Consider the following 10,785-nt stretch of genomic DNA (forward strand, 5'->3'; position numbering starts at 1 on the left):
GGTTCCTGCTCCGCCCGTTGGAGTTAGCTGTAGAACTGACACCTGGCTTGCACTTTGCTCAGTTCCGTGGAGGCAGCTCCTTTCCTATGGACTCCAAGCCAGGATCCACAGGTTGGATATAGGACAGAGAGAAGAGGAGGTGCTGCCAGCGCACTGGATGGAAGGAACTCCAGCCTAGGGAGCTGCCATCTGCTTCTTGTCAGGTTGTTGTGAGCGTCTGTTCCTGGCTGCCTGCTGACGGAGGTTGCTGGATCCCAGCATGAGAATGTTATGATAGATGGTCTGTTTACCGCTTTTCATCCCTGCTCAGGATTACACAGGATGTTAGTGCTTTTCTGCAAAAGACATTTCTGGGTCTGGTCTCTCACCCTCCCTCACTGTCCTTTTGCTCTCTCCGCCCACCTCTTTCCCCCTCCCCACCTCCCGCCTCCAGTGCTCTCTGTTGCTACCATCTATGGTTCTGATCTATGCACGCAGGCCTCATGGGATTCCTTCCTGAACACCTCTGCTCGAGGTGTAGGCCTCCCCTCCATGCTAGTCAGGCCGCATAAGTCAGCTCCAGGGGGGACAGATGGGATCAGCGTTGGCTCCTAAGCCTTCAAGCACGTGTTGGCCAGCTGGGCAGCCTCTGTCATGATCAAGACGCGCTGTTGCTTCATTCAAGGGTGAGGATCAGAGATGCTGGTTTAACTTCCATTAACTCCTTGATGCCTGAGCCTTTCTCAGCTGGCACGTGTCCAGGGATGGGGAACGTGCGAGGAAGGGGGTTGAATTTGCTGACACGGGAGACCCAATGCCCTGGCCCTACCACTAGCCAGAGGCATTTTCCCTGCTGCTGACTTTGCAGATATCTCACTGTGAGTTCTGGCTGGAAGGGCCCAATAGCCCAGGATTACCATACAGACATCAATAGTGCCCCAGTAACACCTTCCCTGACCTCTTGGCATCTCTGCCCTCTGCCCAGGCAACAGCTCCAGCAACACCCCTCAATCCCTCCCCACATCTGGGGCCCAGAAATCCACCTCTGTCTGCTCTCCTGCTCGGTCCGAGGGGCGCAGACTCCTCCCAGTGGCCACCAGCAGCAGGGATGGTCCGGCTGGCATGTTGGGCGGGCCCTCGCCTCTAACCCATGCAGCCCCCGCTGCACGCAGCACTTTGGGAAATGCAATGCAAACAGTTTATGCTGGGATCAGCTCTCCTCATAAACACACGGAGATGCTTCCAGTTGCCTAAACAGCCCCCAGGCACGACTCAGGGCCTGTCCTGCTCTTTGTCCACAGCAGAAGGACTGATTAATGGACTTCTTTCCGGAGGAAACCGCAGTCCTGCCCACCCCCACCCCCCATCCCCCCCCAGCAGGACTCCCAGGGCCAGCTAGCCATCTGTAGCCATTTTTAGTGCAGGAGGCATAAACTACATGCCAGCTCCACTGCCATATACGGGAACGAAGAGGCCTGGGAACCTCAGTCAGGCCTATTTACTTTCTCTCCTCACCTCCTGCTCCCATTTCATGGTGGCTTGTCTGTCTATGTAGCTATCTCTGGGCTTGCCCTGTACTCAGCACCCCGGTATCTGGGCCTCATGGCTCTGTGGCCTTTGTCTGTTCTTTGCTTTTCAAACAGAAACTAGTGTCCTTTCCCCAGGAGCTCCACCCGCCGGATTGACAGCCCTGGAGCCAAAGGTCCCTGCTTAGCCCCAGAACTTACCCGGCTAGGCAGCAAGCATCCCCTGCCCGCCCCGACCTGGCAGAGGGCACTGCAGTCTGCCTCTCTGCTGCGACTGCCAACAAGGAGCCAGTCAGGGTCACTCACGGTGGCTGTTCCATGGGGAAGTGAACTCAGATCTAGCCAAGGCCATTCCAAGGCAGGGCCTCCAGCCAGCCTGCGCTTGGAAAGGCAGCAGCTGGGGCAGTGAGCGGTAACCCCAGCGAAGTGCCTGGAGTGTGCTGGTACAAGGCCTCTAGGAACCCTGGGCTCCCCAGAGCCCTCCCCCCGAGGACTATGCCAGACTCACCCTGTGCTGGGGCAATGGCAAAGTATCTTCCCCCAGCGTCTGTACATCGTTGTGGGGCACCCCAGGCTATTGTGAGCTCCTTAAAACCCAGCACTGAGCCTGGCTGTCCAACTCCATACCGCACACATCTCTCCTGCATAGGTACCTGCAACACTGACTCAGCTCCCCAGCTCCTCTCCCAGCCTGCTCTGGGCTCCGCATAAAACCCAGCCTGGCTCTTTGCAGGCGGCCTCATCCCGTGTTTCATTAGCTGCTCCTACCCCAGTACACAAGTCAAACAGCCCTTTCCCTGCCCTTGGCCGTACAGCTCCTTCCTCTGACCCACGGCCGCTGCTGCACCTTCGCCCCACTCTGCCCAAAACCCCTGTGGGAACCGCTCCATCTCACAGCTAACGCACTGTGTGATCAGGGCGCGTGACAGCAGGAGGGGGCTGGAAACAGACACACACACACCTGCTGAGACACACATATATACACCCATCCTAAGCCAGCTATACCCAGCCACACATACACACTCACAGAGATACAGCTCTCTCTCTCACACACACACGTGTCTGCGCGAGGAGTCTGAAGCTGGATGGCTGCAGATGGAGCTCTGTCAATGTCTCCCAGCCCAAGGTGCAGTGCTGCATCTCTGGTCAGTTGTGAGTCTGAGATGAAGCACTGTAGCTCGGGAAGGGAGGAACTGTGCAGCAGAGGGACATGCATCCGTCCAATAGGCTGCACGGGAGCCCAGGCCAGCAGGACATATGGCTCCAGGCAGCAGCGTCCCTTGATGGGCAGCAAGAAGGGGTGACTCGCCACTTGGGTTCAGACCCAAGGAGCGGCATAGGGTGTGAACCGGGGAGAGAAAACCCCAGGCCACCTGAGGTTCAGCGCAGAGGCAGAGGGAAAGGTCTCTAGTACCAACCAGGGCACAGGGTGGTCTTCTGGTTCCGGGCGGGCGGGGGGAAGGTTAGGAGGGATTTTCAGGAAGCCTGTTATCAAGGCGGCCCCTAGTTGCGCTGCAGTTGCCGTCATTGCTGGCTCTAGGTGTGCACGTGTGCATGCATCTGTGTGGATCTGTCGGCAGAGTGGGTGTGGGTGTGCCAGCCATGCGAGTTCCCTCCCCTACAATGGGGCAAGCCACACTCTGCCCACCCCAGCTGCACTTTGGGTACATTCCCTAATGCTCAGGAAGGAGTTTGGAGCAGAGGGGAGCTCTGGGGAATGAACCTCGCCCATTACAAGAGTTCAGATCTGTTAGGCCTGGGCAGGAGATGTTGGGGGAGATGGACTCCGTGGCAATAGAGCCCCACCAGGGCTGGCCATTCGAGGAGCCTATGGTGCAAAGTGCTGCTCTCTAGCTGTAGGGCAGCGAGACATGCAGGGGGTTGCAGGAGGTATAAGGCAGTGGCACACCCCAAATAGTGGGCTGGAGCTGCGTGGTTAGGGCCTGTGGGCCTGTGCTGCACCCCTCCCCCACAAAGCCCCCTGGGGATGCATGGAGTGTTAAGGGGGATTCATCTTCCACTGGGGCGGGGAGTAAATTGGCTAAAGGAATGAAGGAGGGAGGGGGGACAGGGGCTGACTGGGGTCAGTGCAGGGGTCCCTGCAGAAGAGTCACAAGCTGGGTTTGGACACCTGTGCAGCACTCCCTCGGGGTAGCACCTGGAGCTGTGGATGGCTAAAGGACGCTCAAGTACTGGGGACGGCGGAAACCACACTTCCTCGCCCCGCCGTGTCCTCAGGGTCCAGTTTTCCCAGGAATCCCTTAGGCACTATGACGGGGATTCCTGGAAATACTGTTCTTGAGGCCATGGCTCAGCAGCTGGAGAAGACCTGCCCCCTGCCGATGCAGAGACCTCCAGAAGCCAGCGGAGCTGGAGAGCAAGGTTTGGAAGCACATCTGGGGATTCACTTCTGGCAATTCCAGGCTGAGCGGGTGGGAGGCTGGGAGGACGGAGCCCTCCAGTGCTGTCATGCCATGGCCATGCTGGGTGTGAGGGGTGGGTGTGAGCCCTGGTTTAACTCACCCCAGCTCCGCCAGACAAGGCCCAAGCCCAGCAGCTATTGCACCCCCCAGACCACAACGCAGCACAGTGCAAAGCAATCTAGGGGAGCACCGGCAGGCCCAGAAGCTGCCCTGTGTGCTGGGATCCTGCAGGAACAGAGCCTCCTCCTTTATTAGCTCAGAGCTGGGGGTCGCCCCACTCCCTGGTGTGTTGCCATCACGGCTGTGGGGTGAGTCGCGTCTGAGTAAAGCCCTCCACCCCCACCCCCCCCCCGGGGGCCTGGGTATGTTACTTGGCCGCTGCTGTATAAATAAAGATCTGGGCTCATCATGCAACTTGTCCATGGCTGGTTTATTTGGGGGGGTGAGGGGAAGTCATGCCCCACCATCAGCAAGTGCAAACAGGGCAGCCTGGGGCAATCAGCTCCTCAGAGATCCACCCGCTGCAGCCTCTGCGCCTCCTCGGCAAGGAGGAGCTCAGCGAGGTAGCGCTTTGGTTCCGTACTCTAGGTCTGGTCACCACCTAGTGCAACAGGGCCCTGGCCTAGTTACATTCCTGGTGCTACCCCAATAGCCATGTTAAATGGTCACATTAACTGCAGCCCCACAGGGGTGCCTTCCATAAGGCTGTGCAGAGAGCTTGGGATAGACCCTAGAACCCGAATCTCCAGGGTAGGGGCCTCTCCTCATTCCCAGCGACTCCTCTCTGTTTGCTTGCCACTGCCACACCACGCCTTGGGCAGCTTCACACCTGGGGGAAGCCCTGATGCCCATGGGGCCGATTCCTCAGTAAGTCCACATCCCAGGGAATCACCAGTTTTGATGTGACTGCAGCTCTCCACTTGCCTGTTAAGGACGTCCTCCTCTGCCCACCCATGTGGCATGCCCCAGATTAGAGCGTTCCCCATAAGCCATCCTACCACCGCAGTAGGATGGCTGGTCTCTTCCTCCCCCTCCCTCTGCCCCCGGGGCCTTCACTGGGAACTTGAATCTCTCACGCTACCTCCAGCTCTTGTGACTGCCCCAAGCACATGCCCCTGCAGTACCGCCAGCCCTGGTGTGCACCCACTTTCTGCTCCAGCACAAAGGGCGTGAGTGCTCTGGACATCACTCTGCAAGCCCTCCCTGCCCTGCCAGTCTGGGCCCAGCGCGCTGGCCTACTTTAGCCATCATGCCCACCCCCCGGACATGCAGCACAGTGCAGACCTGCCGACTGCAGCGGAGCGGTGCAAAGACTGAGCCATGAGCGCCACCTTCTGGCTCGAGGTGGCATTGTCTAGGCCATTAGGCACCCTGCAGTAACGTGACTCCGCCTAGGCCCAGTGATGGATGCTCAGTGAACCTCACAGCAGTGCAGGGGTCAGGCGTGGTGCAGGGACAGCGAGGATGTGGGGTGCCCAATCACGCTTACGATGCGCCTCTTCTGCAATCCGCCCACTAAGCTGCCTGCCCTGGGGCTACTCCGACAGCCCAGGCCTCTTCAAACAGCTGCCACCTGCCACATGAAAACGTTTCCTGCTTTCTCAACAAAACTCCCCAGGCCTGAAGACCAGGATGGGCAATAGTGAGTCCTGCCCCAGTGATGGGCTCAAGGCCTACTAACCCTCCATGGTTAGACACAGGTGCTTTAGCTTGATTCCAAGCAGGACACCCCATCCTAATGGCTGCACTCAAAAGCCACATTCGGTCACTTTTAGAGAGCGATTGTGATCGCCACACAGGCTGTGCAATTTGGCTCCTGCTGCTGAGGGTGAGGTCAATGAGAGTGACAGGTGACGTGAGTTCAAATCCTGCTCTCCTCAGAAAATTTTATGGATTGAGAGATGCCTGCGTCCACACTCTGCTCTGCAGAGCGCCAGGAACCTGGCACCTCGGGAGAGCTGTGTAAAGGCAGGCACACGACCAGCAGATGGCGCTGCAGGTCAGGCTCACAGTCCAGGATTAGCCAAGCAAGGCTTCCTGCAGTTCAGGATTGAGGGGCAGTAGCAGAGTGGGGTGACCCAGGATGGGCATAGCAGGGTGTGGGGTATGCGATCAGGCCTAGGAAATTAGCAGAGTTTTGTGGCGAGCTCAGGATGGGAATAGCCTTGGGGTGGGCTTGAAGGGCCTCATTGCATGCAAATATGCTGGTGCATGTGAAACTAGGGTGACCAGATGTCCCGATAAAATCGGGACCGTCCTGATTTTTAGCTGTTTGTCCCATGTCCTGACCGATCTCTGGTCGGGACGCAATTTGTCCCGATATTTTGCTCCGCCGGCAGCACTCGGCTTTTTTTTTTTTTCCCCCCTGGTGTCCCGATATTTTCTTCATCTCATCTGGTCACCCTATGTGAAACATGTAACAATGGTGCTTTCTGAGCTCCAGCTGAACAAACCCAATTCCCCCTGCACAGCCCCTTAATCCGTGGTTATTCCTGAACTCACCTCCCCAGCACCCATGTTCTCCCTCTAATAAGGAAAAGCCATCAAGTGCTACCAGAATAACCCCCTGAATGACAGCACAACAACCGGCTTTGCAGCTCTGGGATGAGCAGCCAACCACCAGCAGAATCTTCCACTCCACCACGCCCTCACAGGCCCTCTCTCTGGAGCCCCACCCCCATCTTCAGCCAGCCAGTGAGTGTCAGATCCCAGGGGGTCCCAGGTGCTCATGTCCTTTGGGCCACTCACCTGGCTTCACCTGGCATGTCTGGGAGCCTGGGTGAAGGCAGGACCCTGTGTGAAAAGCCGCCACTGGTCTGAGCTGAACTTGCTCTGGTGAAGGGAAGGGAAGGGAGGGAGAGGCATGCTGGAGAGTGAGACAAGGAGGGACTCTCAGCCCAGGCCCATTCCTGCCAAGAGGAAAGGGCTCATGCAGCAGCAGCTTTCAGGGACAGGTGCACGGACAGGCCAATCTGAGCCATTTCAGTTCAGGTAAAGGAGTGACCCGGGTAGACCCATGTTCCAGTCTGCCAAGCCCATTGGGAAGGATCCCTCTTTCCTGCCAACCCAACACTCCAGAGCCCCCCAAACAGCTGGCAAAGATCCTTCTCTTGTGCTGGCTGAATCCCCTAGTCCCGGGCTTCCCATCCACACCTTGGAAGCTCTGTGATGCCATCCCCGGCTGGCACCTCACCCAGCCCCCTATGCTCTTCCTGAGCCCCCCTCCTCATGCTTCCCTTGGCTCCTTGACCTCCGCAGCCTGGCGCGGCTGTTACCTGGCAGCTGGAGAGGCAGACTGCACTGTATTGGAGTAACACACAGCAAATCTCTGCACCCTCACCCCTGGGCTGTGTCGCCCTGTAGGGTGGGGGGTGGAGTTGCTGGAACAGGCTGGAACACACTGACGCAGAGGAGCTGCAAGCAATACGTCTATGTCACTAGCCCCCCCAGGCAGGGAGCCCAGCCCAGCTCCGCCTGCCTGGCTCAGCACTGAGGCCCCAGCAGCATGGCCAGGGGACACAGAGGGAATTTCCTTGGGACAGTCCCAGGTGTGACGGGGGTGCGGGGCACAGAGAGCTCTCCCTTCCCCCAAGTTGTACCGGAAATGGTCACAGAGGGAGCCCTGCTGCCAGCTCCCTCAGAGCCGAGCGGAGCCAGACTCCCTGCCAGCATCAGGCAACAAGCACAGGCAGCTGAGCCCTGGGGTCTCCCACCCGGGCATAGGCTTTGCCAGCGGGCTCTTTACACCTGGATGATGCACACCGGGCCGGACTAAACCTAGCCATGCCGAAGGGTGGGTAGATAGCTAGATGGATGCTGCACTGATTGCATAGGAACTAGCTCACTAGTATTAAAAAACCCCTTGAGGTCCCTGTTTGCTGTCAAAAACCAGCCCCACAGTGTCTTTTACTCACAGTCTCCAGGCCTTTGCCTAGCCCCATGGTCTCTGCTCCAGGCCATGACCCCTTGACGCTCAGCCCCACATTACCCCAGGAAGATGTGACGGGTGCAGGACTTTCGGGGCACCCCAGCTATCTTGCTGTGGCGTTTCTCTGGCTGGACCCCACGCTGCGGGAGCAGAGAGGTTCTGGGTTAGTGTATGGGAAGGGGGTCCCAGTGCTGTCTGGCCACCCACACCCACCCCAGCTGGCCATGGGTGCTGCAGAAGGCCTAGTGACTCATGCTGCCTGCCTTCCCCCACCAGAGGGGGCAGCAAGACTGCACCAGGCTCCCCAATCTCCTTACGCCCACCAGGCTGATCCCTGAGTCACTGGGGACGGGGCGGTATCCAGGGATCATTTCCAGGTGATTCATGGCCAGGAAACGCTTCCTCAGCAAGGCCCTCAGGGCCACGCATCGCCCTGCACCAGCTGCGCTGATTCCCGGGGCCCATGCTCAGGCACATGCCCAGGGCCAGCCCCTTCCCGGACACAGCCCTTGGCCGCTGGACCTTGCCCATGGCTCATTTGCTTCACCTAGGTGGTGGTCAACACCTCCCCTCTCTGCCCTCTCTCTTCCAGGCTGCCGCAGGGCGACTAGCGGTGGGGTTTGCACTGCTTGGCAGGGATGGGGTGCGCCACGAGCACCGTATCAGCCATCACCGCCAAGCGGATCCCAGCCAGTCGCCGGCCCCACTCGGGGGAGGGGAACCTGCCCACTCCATGAGCACTGCCAGCTGCTCTGGGCATTGCCTGGCAGGTTTCCTTCCCCATCGGGCCCCGGGCCTAGGAAGCACATAAAGAGAGAGCTCTGCAGGGCTCACAGCACGGGAATGGAGCTTGGGCTAGCTGGGTGACCCCTGCCAGGCTATCACTAAGGAAGCAGCTCTCGGTGCTTCCTGCCCCATGGCAGTGGGCCCCTCCATGCTTCCACCCCCAGGAATACATGGTGCGTGCAGGCCCCTTGGTGCGCCTGCCCAGCACAACCCAGTGCCCGTGCCTCTTGGTGCTCCCAGCACCTGCCTGCCCCACAGCACGAAATTCCCCATTCAATGGCCCTTCCCGGCCCAGGGAGCTAGAGCGGATCTGATAGTTGTTGTGACCTGGGAGGCAGCTGAAGGAAAGCAGAATGGGAGGGGCTCGATTCCTGTTACTGTCTGTCATGCGATACAAGTGACAGACAGGCTAAGAATAGCCCTGAATCTCAGCCACCGCGCACCACTGGCTTTCCTGGGAAGCAGCGGAGTGAGGGGCTGGGGGTGGGTGGGCAGGGACTGGAGGCACAGGTGGGTGTTGGGTCTAAGTGTGTGTGGGGGAGGTGTTTGAGAGCGACAGAGCACCGTCACTTGACACAGGCCATGGCAGAACGTATAGGGACCTTTGGGGAATGGCCCCAACGGTGGCCCAGGAGCCTGCTGCTTCAGGCGCATGATGGGGAACAGCCTTGGGTAAAGGGCGTCGAGTAGGACATCGCCCCTGCTTGTCATAGGGCGTGTCTGCACTACGTGCTCTACAGCTGTTGTGTAGACACCTCCAGCATTGACAGAAAGGGGTTTTTCTATTGCTGTAATTAATCCATCTCCCGGAGCGGCAGTAGCTAGGTTGACGGAAGGACTCTTCCATCGACCCAGCTATGTCTATACCAGCCTTAGGTCAGTGTAACCGCTCACACCCCTGAGCAATGTAGCTGGGTCAATCTAAAGTTTAAGTGTAGACCAGGGCTTAGCTACTGCAGGGGCCCACAGAGACCGTCGGCAGCTAGACATGGGTTGGGGCATCCCCAAAGGCTGCTCTAACCAGCTCCAGGGCCTGAGATGGCTCCCTTCAGCCCCAGCATAAAGGAGGCACAAAGATGGTACAAAACACAGTCCCTGTGCTGGGCTCATCTCAGGCCCGGGGAAGAATTGGAGCCTGAGCCTGGGCTCTGGGGTCAAGGGTGAGTGTGAGAACTGCCTTCCATTCAGACTGAAAGAGGGAATGATTAAATGCTCCATTGCATATTGACAGCTGAAGCAAAAGAACACCACCGGCCAAGGACTAGAACACATGCAGGCCTGGATGGTGGTTGGACCATGCAGTCCAAGAGGCTTCCTAGGAGTCTGACAAAAACCATAGTCCCCATAGGGCTGGAGGACTGATTTGATTACAACTGTGGGGGTGGGGGAAGGTGGGAGAGAAGCAGCAGAAACACCAGAGAACCTGGTAGAGAAGCAGCTGAAAGCCAAGGAGACAGAACGAGCACTCAAGTGTGGCCCTGAGAAAATATGAGAGCGAGAGAGCTTTTGGGCAGAGTGCTGGCTGCAAGAGGCTTGAAACTGAGAGCAGAGAAACTTCCTCCTGCTCAGAGCCGTAACTAGGTATTTTGGCTCCCGAGGCAAGAATATAAAATTGCGCCCTCCCCCAGGGCCGGCTCTTCGGTGGCAATTCGGCAGCGGGTCCCTCAGTCCCTCTCGGAGGGAAGGGCCTGCTGCCAAAGAATGAATGAAGCGGCAGCATTAGAGCCTGTGATTTTGGGAGGTCTAACTCATAATTTTTGACTGCTTGGGCTGGTAATGTTGCTTCCAAGATGATCTTTGGTTCCAGTCCAGTTCCAATCCAGAGAGGGACTCACAGGTTAAGAGAGGAGGGAGGTGCTGGATATCAGCAGTGGCCAGTAGGGATCACCATGTGTCCTGAGAATGCTGGGAGTTCAGGTTTGCAGGGCAGGATCAGGGGTGGCAGGTTTGTAGAAATTTTGGTGGTGCCCAGAACCCGCCCCCACCCAAACTCTGCCCACCTGCCCAAGGCTCTGGGAGGGAGTTTGGGTGAGGGAGGAGGTCTGGTGTGCAGGCCCTAGGCTGGGGCAGGAGATTGGGGTGCAGTTCTGGGAGGGAGTTTGGGGATAGGAGGGGTGCAGAGGGAAGGGGTGCAGGGGTGAGG

General features: G+C 58.3%; 1 long non-coding RNA gene across 1 annotated transcript; it reads right to left on the bottom strand.

Annotated features, from left to right (window-relative positions):
• Positions 1-215: 215 nt before the first annotated feature.
• On the bottom strand, positions 216-7,462 carry LOC117882066. Its single transcript, XR_004646931.1, has 3 exons — positions 7,204-7,462; positions 1,023-1,153; positions 216-302 (listed from the first exon to the last, which is right to left on the bottom strand). It is a non-coding gene; the product is annotated as an uncharacterized LOC117882066 (long non-coding RNA).
• Positions 7,463-10,785: the final 3,323 nt, after the last annotated feature.

Source organism: Trachemys scripta, chromosome 8 (assembly GCF_013100865.1).
Source record: "Trachemys scripta elegans isolate TJP31775 chromosome 8, CAS_Tse_1.0, whole genome shotgun sequence".
NCBI classification, from domain to species: Eukaryota; Metazoa; Chordata; order Testudines; family Emydidae; genus Trachemys; species Trachemys scripta.